The sequence below is a fragment of the Pseudophryne corroboree genome, chromosome 6 (assembly GCF_028390025.1).
Source record: "Pseudophryne corroboree isolate aPseCor3 chromosome 6, aPseCor3.hap2, whole genome shotgun sequence".
Classification (NCBI taxonomy): domain Eukaryota; kingdom Metazoa; phylum Chordata; class Amphibia; order Anura; family Myobatrachidae; genus Pseudophryne; species Pseudophryne corroboree.
Window position 1 is genome coordinate 66362950 of NC_086449.1, and position 16796 is coordinate 66379745.

Genomic DNA, 16796 nt, shown 5'->3' on the forward strand with positions numbered 1-16796 from the left:
CATCACACACGTCATTCAATTCCTCTGATTCTGGAAAAAATACAGGTAGTTTTTTTCACCCCCCACATAATACCCCTTTTTGAGGTACCAGCAGTATCAGAGATCTGCAAAGCCTCCTTCATTGCCGTGATCATATAACGTGTGGCCCTATTGGAAAATACGTTTGTTTCTTCACCGTCGACACTAGATTCATCTGTGTCGGTACCCGTGTCGACTGACTGAGGTAAAGGACGTTTTACAGCCCCTGACGGTGTCTGAGACGCCTGAACCGGTACTAACTGGTTAGCCGGGCGTCTTATTTCGTCAACTGACTTTTGTAATGTGCTGACATTATCACGTAATTCCATAACTAAAGCCATCCATTCCGGTGTCGACTCCCTAGGGGGTGACATTACCATCATCGGCAATTGCTCTGCCTCCACACCAACATCGTCCTCATACATGTCGACACACACATACCGACACACAGCAGCCACACAGGGAATGCTCTAATCGAAGACAGGACCCCCTAGCCCTTTGGGGAGACAGAGGGAGAGTTTGCCAGCACACACCAAAAGCGCTATAAATGTATATAAACAACCCTAGAAGGTGTTGTTTACTATATATGCGCTCTTAATATATAAATATCGCCAATTTATGCCCCCCTTCTCTTTGTTACCCTGTTTCTGTAGTGCAGTGCAGGGGAGAGACCTGGGAGCCTTCCTCACCAGCGGAGCTGAGCAGGAAAATGGCGCTGAGTGCTGAGGAGAATAAGCTCCGCCCCTTTTTCGGCGGGCTTTTCCCCGGTTTTTAAGAAACTGGCCTGGGTTAAAATACATACATATAGCCTTAATGGCTATATGTGATGTATTTATTTTGCCACTAAAGGTAATTATATTGCTGCCCAGGGCGCCCCCAGCAGCGCCCTGCACCCTCCGTGACTGAGTCAGTGAGCCGTGTGACAACAATGGCGCACAGCTGCCGTGCTGTGCGCTACCTTCAAGAAGACTGAGGAGTCTTCTGCCGCCTGCTTTCCGGACCTCCGTTCTGCCGTCTCTTCAGCGTCTGTAAGGGGGATCGGCGGCGCGGCTCCGGGACGAACCCCAGGCTGACCTGTGTTCCGACTCCCTCTGGAGCTAAGTGTCCAGTAGCCTAAGACTCCAATCCATCCTGCACGCAGGTGAGTTGGAAATCTCTCCCCTAAGTCCCTCGATGCAGTGATCCTGTTGCCAGCAGGAATCACTGAGATTGAAACCTAAAAAAAAACTTTTCTAAACAGCTCTTTAGGAGAGCCACCTAGATTGCACCCTCTCGGACGGGCACAAAAACCTAACTGAGGCTTGGAGGAGGGTCATAGGGGGAGGAGCCAGTACGCACCATGTGACCTAAAAGCTTTTTTAGATGTGCCCTGTCTCCTGCGGAGCCCGCTATTCCCCATGGTCCTGACGGAGTCCCAGCATCCACTAGGACGTTAGAGAAATTGACTTTCCACTTAATACAGGTGCCAGGGCCGAAACTAGGGGGGGCTAGGGGGGCAGGCGACCTGGGCGCCGGATTGGAGGGGGCGTCGAGACCCCCTAACACCCGCCGCGGCACTTTTAGACTTTGAAACCCCCTTCTCCCGAGTGCCCAGCTCAGGGGGCGGGGTTTCGCGGAATGACGCGATTGCGTCGTGACGTCACGGCGCAAACACGTCATTCCACGAAACCCCGCCGGAGGAGGGAGAAGGGGGAGCCGCGCAGACGAGGAGGGAGAGGCGGCTGAAGAGCGGCGAGAACCGCTTCAAATGTAAGTCAGCCCCTCTCCCTTCCTCTCTCTCTCTCTCTCTCCCTCCCTCTCCCCACCACCTGCCGCAATGTGTAAAATGGGGACCTGTGCCTGCCGCAATGTGTAAAATGGGGACACTTTTTCCTGCCGCAATGTGTAAAATCGGGACACTTTTTCCTGCCGCAATGTGTAAAATGGTGACACTTTTTCCTGCCGCAATGTGTAAAATGGGGACACTTTTTCCTGCCGCAATGTGTAAAATGGGGACACCTGTCTGCCGCAATGTGTAAAATGGGGACACTTGCCAGCGTACTGTGTAAAATGGGGACCTATGCCTGCCGCAATGTGTAAAATGGGGACACTTTTTCCTGCCGCAATGTGTAAAATGGTGACACTTTTTCCTGCCGCAATGTGTAAAATGGTGACACTTTTTCCTGCCGCAATGTGTAAAATGGGGACACTTGCCAGAGTACTGTGTAAAATGGGGACCTGTGCCTGCCGCAATGTGTAAAATCGGGACACTTTTTCCTGCCGCAATGTGTAAAATCGGGACACTTTTTCCTGCCGCAATGTGTAAAATGGTGACACTTTTTCCTGCCGCAATGTGTAAAATGGGGACACTTTTTCCTGCCGCAATGTGTAAAATGGGGACACCTGTCTGCCGCAATGTGTAAAATGGGGACACTTGCCAGCGTACTGTGTAAAATGGGGACCTATGCCTGCCGCAATGTGTAAAATGGTGACACTTTTTCCTGCCGCAATGTGTAAAATGGTGACACTTTTTCCTGCCGCAATGTGTAAAATGGGGACACTTTTTCCTGCCGCAATGTGTAAAATGGGGACACTTGCCAGCGGACTGTGTAAAATGGGGACACGTGCCTGCCGCAATGTGTAAAATGGGGACACTTTTTCCTGCCGCAATGTGTAAAATGGGGACACTTTTTCCTGCCGCAATGTGTAAAATGGGGACACTTGCCAGCGTACTGTGTAAAATGGGGACACGTGCCTGCCGCAATGTGTAAAATGGGGACACGTGCCTGCCGCAATGTGTAAAATCGGGACACTTTTTCCTGCCGCAATGTGTAAAATGGGGACACCTGTCTGCCGCAATGTGTAAAATGGGGTCACCTGTCTGCCGCAATGTGTAAAATGGGGAATGGGGACACTTGCCTGTCGTACTGTGTAAAATGGGGACACTTTTTCCTGGATATGAAATTTATGTTAGAAAAGGCAATTTTTCAGGTAAAAAAGTTCTGAAAGAGATATAATATTTTTATTCATTTATTTAATTATTTTAAATTGTTTTTTTTATATTATTATTTTTATTTATTTATTGTAAAAGATTTATTTATTTTTTTGCGGGGGGGGGGGGGGGGGGGGGGTGTCAAATGACTACCTTGCCCCGGGTGACAAAAATCCTAGTTTCGGCCCTGCAGGTGCTTTTGTGAAATTGGGGTATATCCCACAAATACTAATTTATATATTATTACTGGCTTGAGACATTCTGCAGCTCCTCCTGTGCTATGTCACGTCCTCTTGGTGTGGTGATTGTCTCTTCTGTTTCATGTGCTGTCGTTTGGAGCCAGATATCGCTTCACAGAACTTGCCCACACCATTTTTAACCAGTGATTATTAATTTCTGACACAAGAGGGAGCTCTAACACCAATTATTACCTGAACTCTCAATAAGAGGCTGGACAAGAGGTGGAAGAGGGAAGTGGGTTCGTCAGGGAGACGCTGGCTGTGCGCAGAGGATCATGGGGCATCACCGCCGTCATTACTGTCGTACAGTCAAATGACTTGCGGGCGGGAACCCAGTTCTGTGCGCCGGTGGGACGAGAGACGCAGCGTCACGTGGCCCCGCTCCCTCCTGCGTGTCCTCGTCGCCCAGTCTCCCCATCCGGGTGATTCCCCTGGCTGTACTGGCGGCCCTCGGACACAGAAGGCAGCGGGAGGAGCGCTGCGGTCAGTGGGGTGAGGTGGGTGCGGGGTCTCCAATGTTTCTTAGCAATGGCTGACGTCAGCAAGGTTCCCCCCTGACACCTGGGTTATGTCTATGTTACCTTTGTGCTTAGGACCTGGAAGTGACAACTACCCTGACACCTGTGAGTGCAGAACTATAGCCAGTGAGGTGCAGTTTAATTAAAACATCAATTAAACCATATTATTTTAATTACCGTGTCAATCTACCCTATATATTATGCATTTGAACAGTATAACATGGTAATGATATAAAACATTATCCATGTTTTGCATTGTGTACTCAGGTCAGTGCTGTGTGGGAAAGCAGGCTTTCCATGGCATGAGCTGTTCACCACAGATATGATGTATACAATTATAAGTAAGTGGTTGGGACACTTTTCTCTGACGTCCTAGTGGATGCTGGGAACTCCGTAAGGACCATGGGGAATAGCGCCTCCGCAGGAGACTGGGCACAAAAGCAAAGCTTTAGGACTACCTGGTGTGCACTGGCTCCTCCCCCCTATGACCCTCCTCCAAGCCTCTGTTAGATTTTTGTGCCCGGCCGAGCTGGGTGCAATCTAGGAGCTCTCCTGAGTTCTTAGTAAAAGTTTAGTTTTAGGTTTTTTATTTTCAGTAAGACCTGCTGGCAACAGGCTCACTGCATCGAGGGACTAAGGGGAGAAGAAGCGAACCTGCCTGCTTGCAGCCAGCTTGGGCTTCTTAGGCTACTGGACACCATTAGCTCCAGAGGGACCGAACACAGGCCCAGCCTCGGAGTCCGGTCCCAGAGCCGCGCCGCCGGCCCCCTTACAGAGCCAGAAGCAAGAAGAGGTCCGGAAAATCGGCGGCAGAAGACATCAGTCTTCAACAAGGTAGCGCACAGCACTGCAGCTGTGCGCCATTGCTCCTCATTGCACCACACACTCCGGTCACTGATGGGTGCAGGGCGCTGGGGGGGGGGGGGGGCGCCCTGAGCAGCAATAAAAACACCTTGGCTGGCAAAAATACATCACATATAGCCCCCTGGGCTATATGGATGTATATTAACCCCTGCCAGATTCCTACAAAAAGCGGGAGAAAAGTCCGCCGAGAAGGGGGCGCAGCCTATCTCCTCAGCACACGGGCGCCATTTTCCCTCACAGCTCCGCTGGAAGGACGTCTCCCTGACTCTCCCCTGCAGTCCTGCACTACAGAAAAGGGTAAAAAAGAGAGGGGGGGGCACTAATTTGGCGCAGTTTGATAATATCAGCAGCTATAAGGGGAAAACACATTATATAGTGGTATCCCTGTTTTTATATAGCGCTCTGGTGTGTGCTGGCATACTCACCCTCTGTCTCCCCAAAGGGCTAGTGGGGTCCTGTCCTCTATCAGAGCATTCCCTGTGTGTGTGCTGTGTGTCGGTACGATTGTGTCGACATGTATGAGGAGGAAAATGATGTGGAGGCGGAGCAATTGCCTATAGTGGAGATGTCACCCCTTAGGGATTCGACACCTGAGTGGATGGGCTTATGGAAGGAATTACGTGAAAGTGTCAGCTCTTTACAAAAGACGGTTGATGACATGAGACAGCCGGCTACTCAGCTTGTGCCTGTCGGGGCGTCTCAAAGACCATCAGGGGCTCTAAAACGCCCGTTACTTCAGATGGCAGATACAGACGCCGACACGGATAATGACTCCAGTGTCGACGATGAAGAGACAAATGTGACTTCCAGTAGGGCCATACGTTACATGATTGAGGCAATAAAAAATGTTTTACACATTTCTGATAGTACAAGTACCACTAAAAAGGGTATTATGTTTGGTGAGAAAAAACTACCCGTAGTTTTTCCTGCATCTGAGGAATTAAATGAAGTGTGTGATGAAGCGTGGGTTTCCCCTGATAAAAAAATGATAATTCCTAAAAGGTTATTGGCATCATACGCTTTCCCGCCAGAGGATAGGTGTTGGGAAACACCCCCTAGGGTGGATAAAGCGCTCACACGCTTGTCAAAACAGGTGGCACTACCGTCTCCTGATACGGCCGCCCTTAAGGAACCTGCTGACAGAAAGCAGGAGAATATCCTAAAATGTATATACACTCTCACGGGGGTTATACTGCGACCAGCAATCGCCTCAGCCTGGATGTGCAGTGCTGGGGTGGCTTGGTCGGATTCCCTGACTGAAAGACTATAGAGCATTTAAAAGATGCATTTTTATATATGCGTGATGCACAGATGGATATTTGCCGACTGGCATCAAGAGTAAGTGCGCTGTCCATTTCTGCCAGAAGAGGGTTATGGACGCGGCAGTGGTCAGGTGATGCGGATTCCAAAAGGCATATGGAAGTATTACCTTATAAAGGGGAGGAGTTATTTGGGGTAGGTCTATCAGACCTGGTGGCCACGGCAACTGCTGGGAAATCCACATTTTTACCCCAGGTAGCCTCTCAACATAAGAAGACGCTGTATTATTAGGCGCAGTCCTTTCGGCCCCATAAGGGCAAGCGGCCAAAAGGCTCCTCATTTCTGCCCCGTGGCAGAGGAAGAGGAAAAAGGCTGCAACAGACAGCCAGTTCACAGGAACAGAAGCCCTCTCCCGCTTCTGCCAAGTCCTCAGCATGACGCTGGGGCTTTACAAGCGGACTCAAGCACGGTGGGGGCCCGTCTCAAGAATTTCAGCGCGCAGTGGGCTCACTCACAAGTGGACCCCTGGATCCTTCAGGTGGTATCTCAGGGGTACAAATTGGAATTTGAGACGTCTCCCCCTCGCCGTTTCCTAAAGTCTGCCTTACCGACGTCTCCCTCCGACATTGAGGCGGTGTTGGAAGCCATTCACAAGCTGTATTCTCAGCAGGTGATAATCAAGGTACCCCTCCTGCAACAGGGAAAGGGGTATTATTCCACGCTGTTTGTGGTACCGAAGCCGGACGGCTCGGTGAGACCTATTTTAAATCTAAAATCTTTGAACACTTACATACAGAGGTTCAAATTCAAGATGGAGTCACTCAGAGCAGTGATCGCGAACCTGGAAGAAGGGGATTATATGGTGTCTCTGGACATCAAGGATGCTTACCTCCATGTCCCAATTTACCCTTCTCATCAAGGGTACCTCAGGTTTGTGGTACAGAACTGCCACTATCAGTTTCAGACACTGCCGTTTGGATTGTCCACGGCACCCCGGGTCTTTACCAAAGTAATGGCCGAAATAATGATACTCCTCCGAAGGGAAGGAGTTTTAATTATCCCTTACTTGGACGATCTCCTGATAAGGGCGAGATCCAGGGAACAGTTGGTAGTCGGGTTAGCGCTATCGCAAGTAGTCATGCGGCAGCACGGTTGGATTCTCAATATCCCAAAATCGCAGCTGATCCCGACGACACGTCTTCTATTCCTAGGGATGATCCTGGACACAGTCCAGAAAAAGGTGTTTCTCCCGGAGGAGAAAGCCGGGGAGTTATCCGAGTTAGTCAGAAACCTCCTAAAACCAGGCATCAATGCACAAGGGTCCTGGGAAAAATGGTGGCTTCCTACGAAGCAATCCCATTCGGCAGATTCCACGCAAGAACATTCCAGTGGGACCTGCTGGAAAAATGGTCCGGATCGCATCTTCAGATGCATCAGCGAATAACCCTGTCCCCAAAGACAAGGGTGTCTCTCCTGTGGTGGTTGCAGAGTGCTCATCCTCTAGAGGGCCGCAGATTCGGCATTCAGGACTGGGTCCTGGTGACCACAGATGCCAGCCTGCGAGGCTGGTGAGCAGTCACACAGGGAAGAAATTTCCAGGGCTTGTGGTCAAGCCTGGAGACATCACTTCACATAAATATTCTGGAGTTAAGGGCCATTTACAATGCTCTAAGCCAAGCAAGACCTCTGCTTCAAGGTCAGCCGGTACTGATCCAGTCGGACAACACGGCAGTCGCCCACGTAAACAGACAGGGCGGCACAAGAAGCAGGAGGGCAATGGCAGAAGCTGCAAGGATTCTTCGCTGGGCGGAAAATCATGTGATAGCACTGTCAGCAGTGTTCATTCCGGGAGTGGACAACTGGGAAGCAGACTTCCTCAGCAGGCACGACCTCCACCCGGGAGAGTGGGGACTTCACCCAGAAGTCTTCCACATGATTGTAAACCGTTGGGAAAAACCAAAGGTGGACATGATGGCGTCACGCCTCAACAAAAAACTGGACAGGTATTGTGCCAGGTCAAGGGACCCTCAGGCAATAGCTGTGGACGCTCTGGTAACACCGTGGGTGTACCAGTCAGTGTATGTGTTCCCTCCTCTGCCTCTCATACCCAAGGTACTGAGAATTATAAGACGGAGAGGAGTAAGAACTATACTCGTGGTTCCGGATTGGCCAAGAAGGACTTGGTACCCGGAACTTCAAGAGATGCTCACGGAGGACCCGTGGCCTCCTACCTCTAAGAAGGGACCTGCTTCAGCAGGGACCCTGTCTGTTCCAAGACTTACCGCGGCTGCGTTTGACGGCATGGCGGTTGAACGCCGAATCCTGAAGGAAAAAGGCATTCCAGAAGAAGTCATCCCTGCTTTGATAAAAGCCAGGAAGGATGTAACCGCACAGCATTATCACCGCATTTGTCGAAAATATGTTGCGTGGTGCGAGGCCATGAAGGCCTGACGGAGGAATTTGAACTGGGTCGATTACTGCATTTCCTGCAAACAGGAGTGTCTATGGGCCTCAAATTGGGATCCATTAAGGTTCAGATCTCGGCCCTGTCGATTTTCTTCCAGAAAGAACTGGCTTCCGTTCCTGAAGTTCAGACGTTTGTCAAGGGGGTGCTGCATATACAGCCTCCTTTTGTGCCTCCAGTGGCACCTTGGGATCTCAATGTAGTTTTGGGGTTCCTAAAATCACATTGGTTTGAACCACTTAAATCTGTGGATTTAAAATATCTCACGTGGAAAGTGGTCATGCTGTTGGCCTTGGCTTCGGCCAGGCGCGTGTCAGAATTGGCGGCTTTATCCTGTAAAAGCCCTTATCTGATTTTCCATTCGGACAGGGCGGAATTGAGGACTTGTCCTCAGTTTCTCCCTAAGGTGGTGTCAGCGTTTCACCTGAACCAGCCTATTGTGGTGCCTGCGGCTACTAGGGACTTTGAGGACTCCAAGTTGCTAGACGTTGTCAGGGCCCTGAAAATATGTGTCCAGGACAGCTGGAGTCAGGAAATCTGACTCGCTGTTTATCCTGTACGCACCCAATAAGCTGGGTGCTCCTGCTTCTAAGCAAACCATTGCTCGCTGGATCTGTAATACAATTCAGCTTGCGCATTCTGTGGCAGGCCTGCCACAGCCAAAATCTGTAAATGCCCACTCCACAAGGAAGGTGGGCTCATCCTGGGCGGCTGCCCGAGGGGTCTCGGCATTACAACTTTGCCGAGCTGCTACTTGGTCAGTGTCAAATACCTTTGTAAAATTTTACAAATTTGATACCCTGGCTGAGGACCTGGAGTTCTCTCATTCGGTGCTGCAGAGTCATCCGCACTCTCCCGCCCGTTTGGGAGCTTTGGTATAATCCCCATGGTCCTTACGGAGTTCCCAGCATCCACTAGGACGTCAGAGAAAATAAGAATTTACTTACCGATAATTCTATTTCTCGTAGTCCGTAGTGGATGCTGGGCGCCCATCCCAAGTGCGGATTATCTGCAATACTTGTACATAGTTATTGTTAACAATTCGGGTTATTGTTGTTGTGAGCCATCTATCCAGAGGCTCCTCTGTTATCATGCTGTTAACTGGGTTCATATCACAAGTTGTACGGTGTGATTGGTGTGGCTGGTATTGAGTCTTACCCGGGATTCAGAATCCTTCCTTATTGTGTACGCTCCTCCGGGCACAGTATCCTAACTGAGGCTTGGAGGAGGGTCATAGGGGGAGGAGCCAGTGCACACCAGGTAGTCCTAAAGCTTTGCTTTTGTGCCCAGTCTCCTGCGGAGCCGCTATTCCCCATGGTCCTTACGGAGTTCCCAGCATCCAATACGGACTACGAGAAATAGAATTATCGGTAAGTAAATTCTTATTTCTCTGACGTCCTAGTGGATGCTGGGAACTCCGTAAGGACCATGGGGAATAGCGGCTCCGCAGGAGACTGGGCACAAAAGTAAAGCTTTAGGACTACCTGGTGTGCACTGGCTCCTCCCCCTATGACCCTCCTCCAAGCCTCAGTTAGATTTTTGTGCCCGGCCGAGAAGGGTGCACACTAGGGGCTCTCCTGAGCTGCTTAGTGAAAAGTTTAGTTTTAGGTTTTTTATTTTCAGTGAGACCTGCTGGCAACAGGCTCACTGCATCGAGGGACTAAGGGGAGAAGAAGCGAACTCACCTGCTTGCAGAGTGGTTTGGGCTTCTTAGGCTACTGGACACCATTAGCTCCAGAGGGATCGAACACAGGCCCAGCCATGGAGTCCGGTCCCAGAGCCGCGCCGCCGGCCCCCTTACAGAGCCATAAGCAAGAAGAGGTCCGGAAAATCGGCGTCAGAAGACATCCTGTCTTCACCAAGGTAGCGCACAGCACTGCAGCTGTGCGCCATTGCTCCTCAGCACACTTCGGTCACTGAGGGTGCAGGGCGCTAGGGGGGGGGGGGGGGGGCGCCCTGAGCAGCAATAAAAACACCTTGGCTGGCGAAAATACATCACATATAGCCCCCAGGGCTATATGGATGAATTTTAACCCCTGCCAGATTCCACAGAAAAGCGGGAGAAAAGGCCGCCGAGAAGGGGGCGGAGCCTATCTCCTCAGCACACTGGCGCCATTTTCCCTAACAGCTCCGTTGGAGGGAAGCTCCCTGGCTCTCCCCTGCAGTCACTACACTACAGAAAGGGGTTAAAAAAGAGAGGGGGCACTAATTAGGCGCAGTATTGATAAAACAGCAGCTATAAGGGGAAAAACACTTATATAAGGTTATCCCTGTATATATAAATAGCGCTCTGGTGTGTGCTGGCAAACTCTCCCTCTGTCTCCCCAAAGGGCTAGTGGGGTCCTGTCCTCTATCAGAGCATTCCCTGTGTGTGTGCTGTGTGTCGGTACGTTTGTGTCGACATGTATGAGGAGGAAAATGATGTGGAGGTGGAGCAAATTGCCTGTAATAGTGATGTCTCCCCCTGGGGGGTCGACACCTGAGTAGATGAACTGTTGGAAGAATTACGTGACAGTGTCAGCTCTTTACAAAAGACAGTTGATGACATGAGACAGCCGGCTACTCAGCTTGTGCCTGTCCAGACGTCTCATAGGCCATCAGGGGCTCTAAAACGCCCGTTACCTCGGATGGCAGATACAGACGTCGACACGGATACTGACTCCAGTGTCGACGGTGAAGAGACAAACGTGACTTCCAGTAGGGCCACACGTTACACGATTGAGGCAATGAAAACTGTTTTACACATTTCTGATAATACAAGTACCACTAAAGAGGGTATTATGTTCGGTGAGAAAAAACTACCTGTAGTTTTTCCTGCATCTGAGGAATTAAATGAAGTGTGTGATGATGCGTGGGTTTTCCCCGATAAAAAACTGATAATTTCTAAAAAATTATTGGCATTATATCCTTTCCCGCCAGAGGTTAGGGTGCGTTGGGAAACACCCCCTAGGGTGGATAAAGCGCTCACACGCTTGTCAAAACAGGTGGCTCTACCCTTTCCTGAGACGGCCGCCCTTAAGGATCCTGCTGATAGACAGCAGGAGGGTATCCTCAAATGTATTTACACACTTACTGGTGTTATACTGCGACCAGCAATTGCCTCAGCCTGGATGTGCAGTGCTGGGTTTGCGTGGTCGGATTCCCTGACTGTAAATATTGATACCCTAGATAGGGACAGTATATTACTGACTATAGAGCATTTAAAAGATGCATTTCTATATATGCGTGATGCACAGCGGGATATTTGCCGACTGGCATCAAGAGTAAGTGCGCTGTCCATTTCTGCCAGAAGAGGGTTATGGACGCGACAGTGGTCAGGTGATGCGGATTCCAAACGGCATATGGAAGTATTGCCTTATAAAGGGGAGGAGTTATTTGGGGTCGGTCTTTTAGACCTGGTGGCCACGGCAACAGCTGGGAAATCCACGTTTTTACCCCAGGTCGCGCCTCAAAATAAGAAGACGCCATATTATTAGGCGCAGTCCTTTCATTCCCATAAGGGCAAGCGGGCAAAAGGTTCCTCTTTTCTGCCCCGTGGCAGAGGGAGAGGAAAAAGGCTGCAGCAAACAGCTAGTTCCCAGGAACAGAAGCCCTCTCCCGCTGCTGCCAAGCCCTCAGCATGACGCTGGGGCTTTACAAGCGGACTCAGGCACGGTGGGGGCCCGTCGCAAGAATTTCAGCGCGCAGTGGGCTCACTCGCAAGTAGACCCCTGGATCCTTCAGGTGATATCTCAGGGGTACAAATTGGAATTCGAGACGTCTCCCCCTCGCCGTTTCCTAAAGTCTGCTTTACCGACGTCTCCCTCCGACAGGGAGGCAGTATTGGATGCCATTCACAAGCTGTATTCCCAGCAGGTGATAATCAAGGTACCCCTCCTGCAACAGGGAAAGGGGTATTATTCCACACTATTCGTGGTACCGAAGCCGGACGGCTCGGTGAGACCGATTTTAAATCTAAAATCTTTGAACACCTACATACAGAGGTTCAAATTCAAGATGGAGTCACTCAGAGCGGTGATTGCGAACCTGGAAGAAGGGGACTATATGGTGTCTCTGGACATCAAGGATGCTTACCTTCATGTCCCAATTTACCCTTCTCACCAAGGGTACCTCAGGTTTGTGGTACAGAACTGTCACTATCAGTTTCAGACGCTGCCGTTTGGATTGTCCACGGCACCCCGGGTCTTTACCAAGGTAATGGCCGAAATTATGATACTCCTTCGAAGGAAGGGAGTTTTAGTTATCCCTTACTTGGACGATCTCCTGATAAGGGCAAGATCCAGGGAACAGTTGGAGGTTGGAGTAGCACTATCTCAGGTAGTGTTGCGGCAGCATGGTTGGATTCTCAATATTCCAAAATCGCAGCTGATTCCGACGACTCGTCTTCTGTTCTTAGGGATGATCCTGGACACAGTCCAGAAAAAGGTGTTTCTCCCGGAGGAGAAAGCCAGGGAGTTATCCGAGCTAGTCAGGAACCTCCTAAAACCGAGCCAGGTCTCAGTGCATCACGGCAGTTTCCACGCAAGAACTTTCCAGTGGGACCTGCTGGACAAATGGTCCGGGTCGCATCTTCAGATGCATCAGCGGATAACCCTGTCACCAAGGACAAGGGTGTCTCTCCTGTGGTGGTTGCAGAGTGCTCATCTTCTAGAGGGCCGCAGATTCGGCATTCAGGACTGGGTCCTGGTGACCACGGATGCCAGCCTGCGAGGCTGGGGAGCAGTCACACAGGGAAGGAATTTCCAGGGCTTATGGTCAAGCCTGGAGACATCACTTCACACAAATATCCTGGAGCTAAGGGCCACTTACAATGCTCTAAGCTTAGCAAGACCTCTGCTTCAAGGTCAGCCGGTGTTGATCCAGTCGGACAACATCACGGCAGTCTCCCACGTAAACAGACAGGGTGGCACAAGAAGCAGGAGGGCAATGGCAGAAGCAGCAAGGATTCTTCGCTGGGCGGAAAATCATGTGATAGCACTGTCAGCAGTGTTCATTCCGGGAGTGGACAACTGGGAAGCAGACTTCCTCAGCAGGCACGACCTCCACCCGGGAGAGTGGGGACTTCATCCAGAAGTCTTCCACACCGTTGGGAAAAACCAAAGGTGGACATGATGGCGTCCCGCCTCAACAAAAAACTGGACAGGTATTGCGCCAGGTCAAGGGACCCTCAGGCAATGGCTGTGGACGCTCTGGTAACGCCGTGGGTGTACCAGTCAGTGTATGTGTTCCCTCCTCTGCCTCTCATACCCAATGGTACTGAGAATTATAAGACGGAGAGGAGTAAGAACTATACTCGTGGCTCCGGATTGGCCAAAAAGGACTTGGTACCCGGAACTTCAAGAGATGCTCACGGAGGATCCGTGGCCTCTACCTCTAAGAAGGGACCTGCTCCAGCAAGGACCCTGTCTGTTCCAAGACTTACCGCGGCTGCGTTTGATGGCATGGCGGTTGAACGCCGGATCTTGAAGGAAAAAGGCATTCCGGATAAGTCATCCCTATCCTGATCAAAGCCAGGAAGGATGTAACCGCAAAACATTATCACCGCATTTGGCGAAAATATGTTGCGTGGTGCGAGGCCAGTAAGGCCCCGACGGAGGAATTTCAACTGGGTCGATTCCTACATTTCCTGAAAACAGGAGTGTCTATGGGCCTGAAATTGGGTCCATTAAGGTTCAAAATTCGGCCCTGTCAATTTTCTTCCAAAAAGAACTAGCTTCAGTCCCTGAAGTTCGGACGTTTGTAAAAGGGGTACTGCATATACAGCCTCCTTTTGTGCCTCCAGTGGCACCTTGGGATCTCAATGTAGTTTTGGGGTTCCTAAAGTCACATTGGTTTGAACCACTTAAATCCGTGGATTTGAAATATCTCACATGGAAAGTGGTCATGCTATTGGCCCTGGCCTCGGCCAGGCGCGTGTCAGAATTGGCGGCTTTATCCTGTAAAAGCCCTTATCTGATTTTCCATTCGGACAGGGCGGAATTGAGGACTCGTCCTCAGTTTCTCCCTAAGGTGGTTTCAGCGTTTCACTTGACCAACCTATTGTGGTGCCTGCGGCTACTAGGGACTTGGAGGACTCCAAGTTGCTAGACGTTGTCAGGGCCCTAAAAATATATGTTTCCAGGACGGCTGGAGTCAGAAAATCTGACTCGCTGTTTATCCTGTATGCACCCAACAAGCTGGGTGCTCCTGCTTCTAAGCAGTCTATTGCTCGTTGGATTTGTAGAACAATTCAACTTGCACATTCTGTGGCAGGCCTGCCACAGACAAAATCTGTAAATGCCCACTCCACAAGGAAGGTGGGCTCATCTTGGGCGGCTGCCCGAGGGGTCTCGGCTTTACAACTTTGCCGAGCAGCTACTTGGTCAGGAGCAAATACGTTTGCAAAATTCTACAAATTTGATACCCTGGCTGAGGAGGACCTGGAGTTCTCTCATTCGGTGCTGCAGAGTCATCCGCACTCTCCCGCCCGTTTGGGAGCTTTGGTATAATCCCCATGGTCCTTACGGAGTTCCCAGCATCCACTAGGACGTCAGAGAAAATAAGATTTTACTCACCGGTAAATCTATTTCTCGTAGTCCGTAGTGGATGCTGGGCGCCCATCCCAAGTGCGGATTATCTGCAATACTTGTACATAGTTATTGTTAACAATTCGGGTTATTGTTGTTGTGAGCCATCTCTCCAGAGGCTCCTCTGTTATCATGCTGTTAACTGGGTTCATATCACAAGTTGTACGGTGTGATTGGTGTGGCTGGTATTGAGTCTTACCCGGGATTCAGAATCCTTCCTTATTGTGTACGCTCGTCCGGGCACAGTATCCTAACTGAGGCTTGGAGGAGGGTCATAGGGGGAGGAGCCAGTGCACACCAGGTAGTCCTAAAGCTTTACTTTTGTGCCCAGTCTCCTGCGGAGCCGCTATTCCCCATGGTCCTTACGGAGTTCCCAGCATCCACTACGGACTACGAGAAATAAATTTACCGGTGAGTAAAATCTTATTTTTTACTGTCATTGGTAATCAAGGGGTAGATGTATTAAGTGTTGTTGGAATACATACGTGTTAAGATACTAACAGCGGCATTCGTCCGCCAGTAAGCCGGCAGCGGGGTGAGTGCTAGAAAGCCCCTTGCGGGCTCGCTGCACACGCTACGGGCACGGTCGCTCACTACGCTCGCCAAAGGTTATATTCTCCCTCTATGGGGGTCATGGACACCCACAGAGGGAGAAAAGCCCGTGGCACGATATTCTGGCGGCGGCATTATGACCGCCGGGATCCCGACAGGCGGTCTCCTGATCGTGTCGTTACGGAGAGAAGTGGTATCTGCACACGTTATGTGCACTGATACCGCTTCTCCCCCATTTATTACCGTGAAGGTGTGTGTTCAGTGATAGGGATGCTATGCACAGCCTCGGGTGTTGTTTTCCCATTAACAGCCACTGTCGTGGTCGCTGGGCCCCGAGCTGCATGTGAGATCTTGCATGCGCAGTGGAGCCAGGTGGGAGGAGATACAGCGCATCGGCACTAGAACGATGAGCTGCAGTGCTTGCAGGGATTATATATATATATATGTATATGTGTGTGTGTGTGTGTGTATATATAAGTTGTAACACTGTAGGGGTGCAAGGCACCTTTTCCTGGGGAATATGGCCGCACGCAGCAGCTGAGGAACAACACAAGTCCAGTTTCTGGTACAACTGACCCCGGCCAGTTTTATTGAAACAGAAAATAAAACAAACCCCAAAATAAAAATACCTTGCCTGTCCGGCACTAACTAAACATAAGATGTTCCTAACTGTCACTAAACAAAACACAGAGTTCTTCAGTACATACTGTATAGCTTACTTGCATCAGAAAGCGTGTCTCTCACACACAGATCCTGCAGCCTTCCCAGGCAGTCTGCCCATACTAATCAGGTTAGAAGCACTATATCACTCTTACACAGCTGAAACCCTGATTAGCCCTCTGTGAGGCCAAAGACCCGAACTGGGCCCAATGTCTAGAACTCGCCTTATCTCTCTCTCAGAGCCTTTACCCAGCTTTTACAGCAAACTGAAAAGGTTCAGACAAAACAAAAAGCATTTTTCCTAGAAGTTAACATTTTCTAAAACATGTAAGACAAGAACCTGGGACAAATATACCTGCCCTCAAACACTATCCCAGTGTTCTTGTCACATATCCCCCTCCCCTGTTTCGACCTAGGGGCCGGAACACTTGTAGCCCCCAAACAGAAGATGCGAGACAATGCATCTGCGTTGGCCAATTGTGTTCCCGGTCTATGTTCGACAGTAAACTTAAAGTCCTGCAACGCTAGAAACCATCTAGTTACACGAGCATTCTTGCCTCTATTTACATACATCCATTTTAAAGGGGCATGGTCTGTCACTAGTCTGAATTGTCTACCCAAGAGGTAATATCTCAAGGTATCTAGTGCCCACTTAATGGCCAAAGCCTCCTTTTCCACAATGGC

At 50.2% G+C, this 16796-nt stretch overlaps 1 long non-coding RNA gene across 1 annotated transcript in view; it reads left to right on the top strand.

Moving 5' to 3' along the window:
• Nucleotides 1–3416: 3416 nt before the first annotated feature.
• Nucleotides 3417–16796, top strand: part of LOC134934819 (uncharacterized) — a 67046-nt gene continuing 53666 nt past the window's right edge. The window contains exon 1 of the long non-coding RNA XR_010179820.1: nt 3417–3725. This is a non-coding gene — a long non-coding RNA (uncharacterized LOC134934819). The remainder of the gene's footprint in view (nt 3726–16796) is intronic.